The sequence below is a fragment of the Lactuca serriola genome, chromosome 9 (genome assembly GCF_051521515.1).
Source record: "Lactuca serriola cultivar US96UC23 chromosome 9, Lser_US96UC23_V15, whole genome shotgun sequence".
Classification (NCBI taxonomy): Eukaryota; Viridiplantae; Streptophyta; class Magnoliopsida; order Asterales; family Asteraceae; genus Lactuca; species Lactuca serriola.
In genome coordinates, this window is record NC_136416.1 from 35,116,239 (window position 1) to 35,130,801 (window position 14,563).

Here is a 14,563-nt window from a genome sequence, read left to right on the forward strand (position 1 = left end):
GAAGGTCCTATCCTTTACTAAATCCATCACCTCCGCTATTCCCAGAACGGGTCATCACCGTCAGTACTCACTGACACCCCTTTCTGCCAAAATTTGGTGTCGAGCACCCGTCGACTCAGCCAACTGAATTCCACAATAACCCGCCTTCCCGCACTACTACTGACTGGATATTCCTGCCATTCCTCATCTGCCTTCCGGATGATCTGAGACCACTCTGGTCCTTACCAACCTATCAATATCTGGTTTACCGGCTCTCACCGGTAGCTAGTCCCAACACCATCCCTGGTCGCTCTCAGCGAATTCCAAAGAAACCTCGACCACCTATAACTGCTCAATCAATTTTGCCATTCAGGCACTACAAACCTGGGATCCCTGATCCCCTAACTTGACACTAAGGTCCCTACCAGGTTCCACCTGCGCTGCTAAAACTCACGAGCCTTGCCCACGGGTCCCACCCGCCTCTATCCTTCTAGACCATCTGGTCTATTCACTCTCGCTCGGGCCTCGCCCACGGGTCCCACCCAACAATATTACTGAGCAACCCTGCTCCCAAGTCTCATCTACACTGCTAATCTGATACGGGCCTCGCCCACGGTTCTCACCCAACTATATCCTGGAGCGGCCTCTCCCAAGGTCTCACCTTTCTAGGTCTATACAGGCAACTCCCTATCATTCTCATCCACCACCCATTCCTGATCCCTACCTGATCACTAGGAGATAAGGGCCTCGCCCCAACTCCGCTAACGAACTACTAAGGAATGCTACGACTTACCCATAGTCTTACATCACCATCCATTGCCGACTACTAGTGAATGCTACGGCTGCCCCGTAGTCTTACAACACTTCCTACCACTGACTGCTAATACAAAGGCACCCATGTGCCATCAGCTCTCGAAATCCTTACTCCGACTCCCTCGAGTCCTTCGGGCGATCCACAACCTGAATTCCAAATCACACATTAACCATTACCAACACACGTACTAACTGATGGGGAGTTTCTCAAACTCCCAACCCTGAATCCTCAAACCATCAAACGCTGAACTACTTCTTCTCCATCACGGAGGTCACGCACTAAATCTGGGTCTGCGTGCTCCTCCCCTGGCTTGCTCGAAAGATTCTCCCCCACTTCGATTCTGCTTACCCCTTGCTGCTCAAAACTCAAAAGAGACCCCGATCTTTGCTACCATTCCATAATCCATTTACTGAGGAACCCAAGCCAGCCATAGCTAGGGATTTCACCAATCCATCTCTATCACTGAACCATTCCGAACTAACAAGACGCACCAAATCCCTTCCACGCATGCTACATCTACTGCTTCCTTTGAAACCTACTTCAATAGAGCACATCCCCTACTACCATACAAATATCCAGGGTATGCAGATGGCATATAACTCGATCACAATCAACCACTCAAAACAAAATACTCATACCAAAATGATGCGGAACCAAAACAATATAATCATGCACAAATAAAGAACTGAAAATGGAAATTGCATACCTGCAACGTCCGACGATGCTCGCGTCTCCAAGGTCGCCATCTGAAAAGCCCTGCTCCCTGCTACAGGTGCCTCTACCCGACCCTGACGGCCATCCGTGATCCTCAAGGTTGCAGGGGCGGGTGCCACCACCCGTCCTGCCGAAGACAAACTGGGGCATTGGGCCTTCTTGTGGCCCCGCTGGTTGCAATGAAAACATATCAAGTCGGATCCCAGTGCGGTGGTAGCAGTACAATACCTACTGAAATGACCAGTCCGACCGCACCTGAAACATCCAGACTCACCACCGCTACCACTCCTGCACGCGCCCCCGTGCGTCCTGCCACACTTCCCGCATCGACTGCGGTCCTGATAGTCCCTCGATCTCGAATCCGATCCCTTGGGCCTTTTTCCCGAACCTGTAGCTACCTGAACCTCGTCCAGCTTCCTCTTCCAGATCTGCTCCAAATCAATTTCCCTCTATCTAGCCCGAGAAATCATATCTTCTAGCGTCTTACAGCCGGACCTGCTCACGAACTCCCTGATGTTGGCTCTCAACATCTCATGGTATCGAGCCTTCTTCATCTCCTCATCCGCGACATACTGCGGTACAAGAAGAGCCCTCTCCCTGAACTTGGCGGTGATCTCCGCCACAGTCTCAGTAGTCTGCGTCAAATCCTGAAACTCTCGTGCCAGCTGTTGCACCTCAATAATCGACGAAAACTCCGCCCTGAACCTGGCCGAGAAATTGCTCCAAGTCATCGCGTCCAACGCGGCATCATCCCCCAAAGCATGACCAATCTCCTCCCACCAATCCCTCGCTCTGTCCTTCAGAAGACAGGAAGCGAGTCTAACCTTGTCCCCCTCGGGACACTTGCTCGTATGAAAAGCGTTGGCTACATCCGCCAACCATCTGCTGCTAGCAATGGGGTCCCTAGCCCCATGATAATCTGGTGCCCCGCAGGCTCTGAACTCTCGAAATGTCAAGGTATGCGCTCCCATCAATGCCATCATCTCAGTACGGAAGGCTCCCAGCCTCTCATCCAAAATCTCCAGTATACCCTCCTTGACCGTGCCAAAGATCACAGGAGTCTGAGCTAGAATACTGCGCGTAACCTCAGCTGATATCAACTCTCTCATCCGCTCCTCGAGCTGCTCGGTCCCTGAACCCAAGCCTAATCCCTCTCCGGCGCCTGATCCGCCCGCTGGTCTCTCTCGCAATGTCACCATGCTGAAAATATACCACAACCACTATCAGAATACTCATCACTGATGCGAGACCAAACATGCCGTACCAGGTTCCCGGTCTTGTCTCTTCCCTTCCCGAATCGAGTACGGATCCTCTGCTTTCAGTAGTACGGGCCCATACTACCTTCCACATCTATCCGTACTTTCCTCAGGAGTTGCTTTGACTCCACCAGGTCCCTTATCCACTAATACTGCTCCCAACACTATCTCATCCTAGGCTTACCCTAGGGAAACCTCTAACTCAACTCAAACCAGTCCTCAGCTGCTGAAGGCTTCCTCGCGATGCCAATTAGCCATCACTTGGATACCATCACATGTGATGAGGCTCAGATAATCCTTCGAGTAAAAGACTCGTCCCTACAACGGTTAGACTCAAACGAGAGCTGCGCAATAGGGCCAAGTCCAACACTCTGAGATTATTCAACCCTGATCACATGTGACGTGGCGTATCCACCTAATGGCTAACTCCCATCACTCAAAATCCCACAATGCACAAAGCAAGCAACATTCGGACAAGGGGGAATCTAACCACAACATACTCAAGCAATCATATCCACATAGCAAAAATCTGAACTAGCATGCAACACAAACTCACAACTCAGGCATAACCTAAACAGGCTATCCTACTACTGTCTACTCAGCACTACTATACAACTCAAAAGCACAAATAACAGGCACATAAGGCGTCATCCCTAGATCCTTAGTCCTATTCTAGCATGCAGTTCTATCAACTGATAATCATAACATAAACTTGTATGGGTATTTTGGGGTACTTACTTGAGTTTGGTTGATTGCATGCACCACACCTCCTTTCTCTTTTCAAAGTTCTTCTCCTTCTGAATTCTTTTTGCTTTTCTAAAACTGTTTTCTTTCTCAAAACTCTCTTTTTACAAAACTATCTTTCTATTTTGAAAACTTTTATACCAATTCCTCTGTTTGAGTTCAGACACACCCAAGAGCATGTCTGAATCCCTCAAACCAAGGCTCTGATACCAACTTGTAACGTCCCAAAATTCAAGACCAAAAAAATTTCTTTTTAATAAAACATTACTTTAAGCAAAGACATCATTCCAAAACATAATCAGAGTATAAGTTTTCAAAACACATGATTATTATCAGAGTAAACATTCCCAGGCTGACTAATCTATGGTGTGTGCCATGCGATCACCCCGAGCTCCTCCCTTCGCTACCGGAAGTACCTGAAAACAAAACTGAAAACCGTAAGCACGAAGCTTAGTGAGTTCCCCACCCTACCACATACCATGCGCATAACTGCGCACTGCACATACTGGGCCACGCCCTCCAACTAGCTGCAACTAACACATAATGCAAATACTGGGCCACGCCCACTATCCTGGGCCCCGCCCTCTACCTCGGGCCTCGCCCGCTACAACGACCCCGCCGCTCCAGGCCCCGCCTGGCTTCGAGCCCCGCTCAGATACAAATCTGTTTCACTTAGGCCTCGCCTGTCACAGGGCCTCGCCCACTAACATATAATTGCACATAAACATATCACATAACATCACATAAGCTAAACATATACTAACAGCTCTTGCTCTAAGGCCTCGCCTATCTCCAGGCCCCGCCCGTGTCCTGCCACTGATGAGTCATGGAACCTCATCCATACTCCTACTGATAGTGAGATACGGGCCCAGCCCACCCTCACTCCTTTCCTAACTTGGGCCTCGCCCCTGGGCTGCTGCTACTAAGATGTGGAACACCATCCACACTCTGCTATTGGTGAGATACGGGACCTCGCCCACCCTTACCTCCCTACCAGGCACATACAAGTATCACACAGACAACAAGTATAAACTATCGCATAAACTATTCCTTGGGCACCCGCCCTCTATCATTGGACCTCGTCCGAATATCATACTAGCATACTGTGCCTAGGGCTAACCCCCGGGTATTCTACTCATAACTACATGGGACGACATTGTGGCCGTAGACCCATTCATACAAAGGGAAACTCACCTGATACTGCTGAACTGCTGCTGCTAGTCCCTTTTGGCCGCTACCTGACCACTGACTCTGCACTGCTGTTCCACTAGCTCCCCGAGCTACCAATATCAATACAACACTGAGTCAAACTGACCCCTGACAGACAACCAAGTCAACTCTGGTCAAGTCAAAGTCCTGGTCAAAGTCAACCTTCCAGGTCAACCCTACTCGCCGAGTCCACCTACTGACTCACCGAGTTCTTATGCTCAAAGTACTTCTAATCGCGACTTGACTCGCCGAGTCAGCCCCTGACTCGCCGAGTCTACTGATTCCCGAATCCTGACCTGATCAACTCACTGAGTCCTGGCTTGACTCGCTGACTCGAGACTTAACTCGAAGGGTTTGGGACCACGCGACCTGACTCGTCGAGTCTACGAACAGACTCGCCGAGCACACGTCAATATTCATCCAACTCGCCGAGTGGTTCATCCAACTCGCCGAGTTCATGCCTATCTTCATCCGACTCGACGAGTTGTTCATCCCACTCGTCGAGTTCCTCCTCATCTTCAAGCTACTCGCCGAGTCCACTCGAAGGACTCGCCGAGTCTATTCGGATCTACATACATGCAGAGGACTTTCGAGTCATGCATGGACTCCAAACTGTAGATCTACCCTTCCCAAGCCCATCCCCCACGTAAAGTTGCAAACTTTATGTGTAGAGAGGGAGATATAGGCAAAAAGCACCAAAAACTAGGGTTTAAGACCAAGAGGCTCCATAATCCACTCAATGACTGATACTTTACGGGATTCTAAATCAAAACAAGCATGGATCTGAGGTAGCAACCTCAGATCTGGACCTCAAGCTCAAGATTGATCTTAAACATGGCCTAAAAGCCCCAAAACTCATAACCAAGGAAAATTTGGAGGAGAGAAACGACTTAATACCTTCAAATGCTCTAAAATGCTCCCCAAACTTCGGATCCAAGGCCACTCCTTGATGCTTCGAAGATTCCCACTCCTTCTTCTTCCTTAAAACCACTCAAAAATGGCTAAAAGCTTGAATGAACACAATGGAGGCTTAGGGTGCGGTGTTCTGGGTGTGAGAGATAGTAAAGGAGCCCTAGGAAGAAGATTGAGACGTTTAAATAGGCTCCATGCCCCGGATTTAGGGTTTTCCTCACACAGACCAGACTCGCCGAGTCCACTTGGCCGACTCGCCGAGTTGGTCACTTACTCCTCGACCCGGATCCCGCTCTGACTCGCCGAGTTCCTCCTTGGACTCGCCGAGTCCCCCTTAAATCTAGGGTTTCCTTTACTTTATGGACTTTCAAGACTTTGGGTGTTACAGAGGGAATCTTATGGCACTTAGATTTTAATGGTGTATGTGTTCCTATCCATGCTAATTTGTCCAAAACCAAAGTTTGCGACAAATCTAAACTCTTATGGACCGAACTTTCTTAACCTTGATTTCTTGCCTTATGGTAACACGAATGCCCACCATGTCTTCCAAGTAGTTAAGCAGCTCACCCTTTCTTATCAATGTACTTTTCATTGATGAAGGTCCTTGCCTTTTATGAATTCAAATGAGAACTCATAGAACTCACATGCATAATTAACTCGATTGGAATGGCACAAAAACAAGATATTGTCAACACAATAGGTTGTAAACCTCAAGTCGTGTGCTAGTGATGATCGATAAGGTTTATTCTTGATTAGTTCTTGAAACCTTTCAAGACCATTAAGACTCTCACTGACTCCTTGACATATAAGATTCTCTTGTCAATAAACATTTCTCGACAAACAAATATTCAAGAGTTAGTGTAGTTTTTATCAAGATAAAACACTTCACAAAATTGGTCCTTGTTGGTCTTTGTCTTATCCAAGACATCACAACTTTCCAATTTCAAATATACAAGAATAAGAAAAACCTTTTTCCAAATTCCATATTTGATGAATGTTATAAACCTTCTTTAGACTTGTCACTCATTGTCACAATCTTAACTCTAAGACTTGGTTTTAGAATGAAGTATGATTGACTTCTTGATTTAACCACTTCTTCAATTCTTGATTCCTCTTCTCAGACATACAATTGCACTGAGACTCACTTAGAGGATCAATTGAGATATGGTTCTTAATCATTAAGACCTATCATAAAACATAATAAAGGTACTCTCCCTTCTTCTTAGAATAGAGAAACTTTTATCTTTCTGCTTACTTGATTCTTCTTATTCGTTCAACTATTGATTTAAACTCTTTCAATCAACTCGGAATTACACTTAATCTTATAAGTATAATCATATCCACTAAACCTTTAGTAAGTCATGACGAATATCTTTGTCACTCTTGTGGTGGACTTGATCAACACACAACCTTGTGTACTTGATCTCCTAGTCCTTCACTTGACACTTTTTCAACGAGTCTAATTTCCAAATATGAAACTTCTCATTCATCATGCAACCAAGTTGTATGATTCCAAGTTTCTGTCCAATTGAAACTTGGGCGACGAGAAACTTTCCCTATTTGGTAAATTCTTGACCTTTCCACAAATAACATAATTAAGAATCAGATCCATTATTGATAATAATAGAAACTTATAAACACCAATTTTTCATACACGCCATTGCAAGGATAAATAAATAATATAAAATCAAAATTTATTTTATTGCGGAAAAATTTGTCCTTACAATGCAATTCAACTGAAAAACTATGTTGTTACATATTCCTAAGCAATCTATTCTAACTCCAAGTAGTATCTTAAGAAAACCAATCTTCAAGCAATGCGATCGAAAACCATTTCTTCACGATTGGATTCCGCTCATTTCTTTCCTTAATCTTCCTCTCTTTTCTATGATCCTACAAAACACCAAATGTAATCTTATCACATCATGTATTAAGAATCTAGAATAGGAACTTAAAAGAGTTAGTTAATGGATTTTACCTAAAGTAGAGTCATACGTTTTAACTCTCCCATCTCTTAGATCTCTTAGGTAAATAGGGCAGCTTCGTCTCCAATGCCCCTTCTCTTGGCAATAAAAGTAAATTGACTCTTTTGGAACAACGCATGGAACTACTTCAGACTTTGCCTTTCTCTTATGACCAAACCCTTCGATCATGGCATGCCTTTCGTTGCCTATATCCACAGAGGTCTGGAAGGCAGATCCACCAATCAACTTTGCTTTTCGAGTGCGCCAAATCATTGCTGATTCAGCAGCAATAAGCATATAGGTGAGATCAATGAGGGTTACGTCGTGGTTCGTCATATAGTACTCTTTTACGAACTCACTATATGAGTCAGGAAGTGACTGAAGAACCCAGTCAACAGCCAACTCCTCATAGACAACAGATCCCAACATTCTTAACCTATCAATGTGTGACTTCATCTCTAGGATGTGTGCACACACTGACTTTCCTTCTTCATGTTTACTTGCCAAAAGGGCTTGAGTGAGTTTGAATTTTTCAATCTTTTGAACTTGTGGGTTAGGGAGAATAATAGGAGGAGGTAGAGGAAGTGAAGCATGATTTCGTGTTCCTCGATCGAATCATGGAATATCATCTTCATGTGAAAAGCTTGTTCCACGGGATTTGGGAAGACCATAGTTGTCATACTTTGACATCTACAAAATGGGAGAAAAATTAAATTCAAGTTAGTTGATTGATTGAGTCCTTAATAAATCACCCAAATGAGATATTAAGGCTAGGACCCAACACAATACTCTACAACCTAGAAAAGGGATGCCGTAATCTAGTTGAAGAATATTTGAAGGTAAGTGAATGACGATTCACTAATTTCCACCATGAAAAACGAAAAAGAAATTTAAGTTTTAAATCTATTGAAAATTCCTAGATCTTTTGAGATTCATTGAACTTTTCAATGGCATGTTTAAATCTCGATATGCCCCTCTAGTTTGTGACTGGGATATCGAGGATCACAAAGCGGGTGTGAATAACCATGCAAACTTACATGGTGCCCCCACATGTTACAGTCATCTATTCGATGTGCTGGTTAACCACACACGCTCCACCGAACTATGACAAACATTGAGTCACCCTTTGCTACCTTCGCTTAGAACCATTTAGTGTGCCGGTTAACCACACACGCTCCACTAACGTCTTCTCAAGGGCACAAAGTGTAATTTCATGGAATTGCATCAATTCACTTTTGCCTAAAGTAACTAATATTGGGAATTTTATGAAAGCATTTAGTTACTTTTGTACTTCATTATACTTATAATGGAAGGTTTCTGTCCTATCCTACCCGTTTGTCTAACGACCCTCCACTAGTCAAGAGTGCGGTGGGTAAGAGTGGATACCCATTCAATCGCCATTTTATAGGCAATTTCCTTAAACACCCCTTATAGACCAGCTTCATGAATGAGGCTTACTAACGGTAAGACTGACACTTTACTCATACATATATAATACTAGACTTTTAATGTTATATATAGTATAAGGTGTATTTTACACTTTTAAAATACTATGTGGTCAAATTTAATAATTATACTTTTAATTTAATTAAATTGTAAACCAAAACTTTATGGATTTATTAAATCTCTTTTAATTATACACTTTAATTAATTAATAAAACCATAAGGGTGTGATTTGAACTTTCTAAAACAATACTAGGGTTTTAGAATTTAACATTTCTAAATTAAACTTTTAATCAACTTTTAAATTCCAAAACTTGAGGGCAAGTTTTGAAACATTTCAAAACATTAGGGTTTCAACTATTTAAATTTCAAAACAAAACCTTTAAGTTCAAATTTAAACCATAAAACTTACATGGGCACAAATGAAACTTTTTTCACAACACAAGGATCAAATAACAAATAATAGAAATTAAACAATTAATTTTGTCATTATCTATATTTGACATAATTTCAATTTCTTGCAAGATAAGTTACCCAATTAATACAAATAATCAATCTTTAATCATATAAGGAAGTTATTATCTAATCAATTAGTAATTATCTTTTGTTTAATCAAGGATATACTCAAATATAAGATAAAATTCGAATATTAAAGACCCAAAACAATTAAGGCAAGTATCCTCAAGCAAAACAGCAAGAAATCCTGAAATCTGCTCTTACTGACGCTCGAACTCGCCGAGTTCCTCTATGGACTCGCCGAGTCGGAGCAACTCGCCGAGTTCATCAGTCAGGGAGCCAAAAAATCGATTTTGAAGCTTGAACAAATAACCAAGGCATCAATACAATAGAAACCAATCAAGGCTCTGATACCACTGATGGGTTTTTAGCCATAAGAACATCCTATGTGCTCATGCAAACCCTAATGCTTGGATCTAGGTTTCTCTATTGTACATGCAATTCATCCAAGACTTTAAACCCTAGATCTAACATACAATTAATCATATTAACATATGGATGGGGTTTAGATCTTACCTTGATTGTTATGTAGCAATAACAATCTTAAATCCTCCTTGTAATGACTTTAGAAAGCTTAGAGTCACAATTGTCACTCCTCTAATGGTTCACAAACACCAAGAGCAAGAGGATGAAGAATAAGGAGAGAGGAGGCTGCCCAAAACGTGTAGAAACCCTAATGGAACTCTTCTCCACGTTTTTGGGGCTTAAGGGTACTATATATACATGTAGGCTATTAGGGTTTTCAACTAGGAAACCCTAATCTGACTGCTTAAGCCCTAAGCAGCCCATGAACCCTTTTAGAATATCCCTTGGATGATTTCTAATGGGTTTCCCCATAGAATTCGTCCAACCTATTATTCCAAGGTGATCCATAGCCCAAATGTAATTATCTTATAATTACAGTTTCAGTCCCTTAAGTTTAATTAATCTCTTTCAGCCACAAAATTAATTATCAATTAATTCTTGACTAATATTAATTAAACAATATGCTTTCTCCTTTAATATATTATTCTCATAATATATTAATAAATCATAATTAATCCTCTCTCTCCATAAGTCATCCTATCAAGTTGCTTTGGTGAAGGCAACCCAAAAGGACCATGCACCATAGGGTCAAGTACATACCTAAATAATTATGGACTTAGACACTAATCCAACACCAACTCCCCAGGAGTCATATCAAAACCCATACTAAAAGTCTGAGATACAAAGGATCGACTCGCACCCGAGTCAAAAAGCACAAGAACATGCAAGGAATTCACTAAGAAGGTACCTAACAAAAATATAAACATAATCATCCCATGAAATAAGCTATAGAATAATAAATAGAACATACCAGTAATGATGTCTGGTGCTGCCCTAGCCTCCTCTGCAGTTAGCTAGAAAGCATGACCTCAAGCCCTCGGAGGCTCCGCTCTACCCTGGCGTCTATCCGTAATCCCCGGGGTAGCAGTAGCTGGCGCCTGAATTGGTATGGTGGCATGTAAGGGACATTGGGCCTTCACGTGGCCCCGCTTCTCACAATGATAGCAGATCCCACTACTCAACGAAGGAGCCTGCTGACGACAGTCCTTCACAAAATGTCCCTCCCGGCCTTAATTGTGGCATGCATAATAAGAAGAAGACTGACAAATACCCTCATGAACCTTAATGAACTTGTCACAAGTGCGACCCCTCTGTCCATAGATCTCGAATCAGCAGGCTTGAACCAATTTGCTACAGACTATGATTGCACATGAGCCTGCCTCAGCTCCTTTGCCTGAAGCTCCATCTCAATCCTCCGCTTCATTGTGGCCTCCTGTATGTCAACGAGAGTACCATAACGTTGGGTGGAAAAAAACTGGATGATATTCGTCTTGAGCAAGCTCAAGTACCGGGTCATGTGAGCTTGCTCAGAAGCAGCAAACTCAGGGAAAAAAAGATCCCTCTCTGTAACATCTTGGTGATCTCGGTCACCGTCTCAGTCCCCTGTCTCAGATCCAGATACTCCTGAGCCAACCTCTCCCTCTTAACTAACAATACATACCTCATATAGAAAATCTCATAGAACTTCTCCCAAGTCAAAGCATCCCTCTGCTTAGGAGTATACGAGCCAGTCACCAGTCTCCACCAATCCATCGCCCTTGACCGGAGAAGGTTCGGGGCACACTTGACCTTCTAATCAGCAGGTCAAGAACATGTGAAGAAACAACCCTCAACGTTAGATAGCCACCTCATATCCTCGATAGGGTCATGAAATCAATTGAACACCGGGGGCTTCATATTGTCGAAGTCCCGGTACTGGAAAACTCTCTCCCTCGAATCCCCGCAACAACAACAGCTACAGTAGTTGCATTAGCAACAACCTCAGAAAGTGTAGCATAACGATCATCAAAAAGCTCAATCATAGCGGTCTTGATAGACCCTAACCATCAGGTAAAATTAATTTAGTTTTCTTTCACAAATTATTAAATGTAGGTTTTTATCTAAGGTTTATGTTGTATAATGAAATGGTATGATGAAATGTTTCAAGTGGCTTGGCACATTATCACCAACAAAGGAGTTGTATAATTAAATGGTAACTTATAATGAAATTGTTTCCAATAGTGTATTGTAGTTGGAGATACTAGCTAAGAGGGTAATCTTATTGTGAAATTGGTTTTGGTGATGATGTTTCAAGTGGTTTTGGTGAGATACTAGCTAAGGTTTATGTTGTATAATGAAATGGTATGATGAAATGTTTCAAGTGGCTTGGCACATTATCACCAACAAAGGAGTTGTATAATTAAATGGTAACTTATAATGAAATTGTTTCCAATAGTGTATTGTAGTTGGAGATACTAGCTAAGAGGGTAATCTTATTGTGAAATTGGTTTTGGTGATGATGGTGATTGTTGGAGTCATTTTTATAATTGGTGTGTAGGAACAATGTTAAAGTCTACCAGTCTATTAGGATGCCTCAGTTTCATACATCACTGCACTTCCACTTGACACTTATTGTAATGATAAATGACTCTTCGCGCCGTTATATTTTAATGTATTGCCCATGGTTAAGGCTATAGTTAAGGTTAGGTAAGTTTGGTATTTTGGTTTGTAAGAATGTAACGTTTCAATTTTCACAATAAATTTATCATTTTTAAATGAAGATAAATATCCAGTTTGATAAAGTTGTAATCAAGATAAAGCCATTTGTTTATAAACCGAAATCCAAAATTAAAGTTATAAATAAAACATTGTGGAATTTCAAATCATAAACTACTGATGTGTGTATACAATCATGCCTTTGCCTTCCCATGATCTGAAGAAGTAATTGAACACATTTAATCTACAACTATAATCCAATGTTTAGTGGGTTCCCCAAAATATCAAATACAACATAGAACACCATACATAACAATAACGGTTTGTTTCGGCCAATGAAACATTCAAACATACAAACATCAAACACGACCTTACTAGTCTAGCTCAACATACAATCATGTCATAACAACTATGTCATAAGTAATACAATGAGAAAACTCACCTTGCTGAAACCCGAAAATCACATCTACACACTAAACCCACAAGGTTGATCTCACTAACCACCTAAACACTCAATAGAGGTCAAACCTCGGTCTCTAACCCAAAACCCTAAAGTTTGACCCAATTTTTAAAACTCTATCAAAATGTAAAAATTTTCGTCAAAAGACTCCCCGCCCCTCTACTGGGTGCCCAATGCCCACTACTGGACAAAATAGTCGAGTTCCAAGGCTAAAACAGATGCGTCTCAAAATTTTCCAAAGCCCCCTGACACATGAAAAGGACACACCACACCTATTATTATCCAACTCTTATTTTTCGACTTAATCTCTTATGTCCAGACTTCCAACTCTCAGATCTAGATCTTATTGACGTATTAATGGATAAAGTTTCCAACTTTATCCATTAGAATACCCTAAACCAATTCGATCTAAAACTCTAGGTTCCCATTTTTATTCATGCATGAAGTAAAGAGAGCCCTTGCATGCACTCTCTACTCCACTTAAACATTAGATTTAGAAAAGAGTATTGCATAAAGATCATTAAGTTGCCCAAACTCCATAGATCAAACCATCCAAGGGACCAAAAAATCAAATAAAGCACTAAAACTCCAAATACTCTTAGATCTAAAGGTGAAACACAATAAAGCAGGGAAATTTAAGACAAAACCAAGGTCCAAAAGGTGAATGAAGGTTGATTTCTTCAGTTGCAAAAGCTTTAATGATCAATCTTGCAACAATACTTCACTATAAAGCCACAAAACTCCACAAAGTGGATGAAAGTAGAGGGGAGATGCTCAAAATATGAAAGGGAGGCTAGGATTTCTCAAGACTCGATCTTAGGGTGATGGAGGTTGAGAATAAAAAAATACAGGGGTTAATGGCCATTAAATAGTCCCAAAACCTTAAAAAACGTTCATCCCATGGGCTAGGTGCCATGGTGCCCTCTAAAGTGGCGCTTTGTGGCCTCAACGTAGTTCAATAGACTTTTCAGTTTTCCAACAAATGCGATAAATGATTTCTTGTTTCGCTCCATCCTTCTACTTTCTTTTGGACGATAAAACCCCCAATCAAAAAATTAAAAAACATAATCGAGACTCGGATGTTACAATTCTCCCGCACTTGAACAAGATTTCATCCTCGAAATCCTCCTTGACTAAATTTCAGAAGACAAACCTAACACAAATCCTTTGCGACTTCTCCAACCCACTCACCACTTTGATGCATCCATAACAGGTGTTCCCGATACCATTCAAAACCGAGATTAAATTGCCATTGCTCATTACAATCCAACCCAAGTATTAACTTGACCCAACACAAATACCTCTCTTACCACTGGAAATCCAAACAAAATCTTAATGAAACTACACAATTTCGGAAAACTCCATCACTGCTATTACGAATAAGACCCTAATGATAATCTTCACAAGACCGGAAACCCCTATGTCTGAAACTCTTAAATTCATGCTCAAATATTGATGATTACCTTTTGATATACATATCCCATAGTCCCCT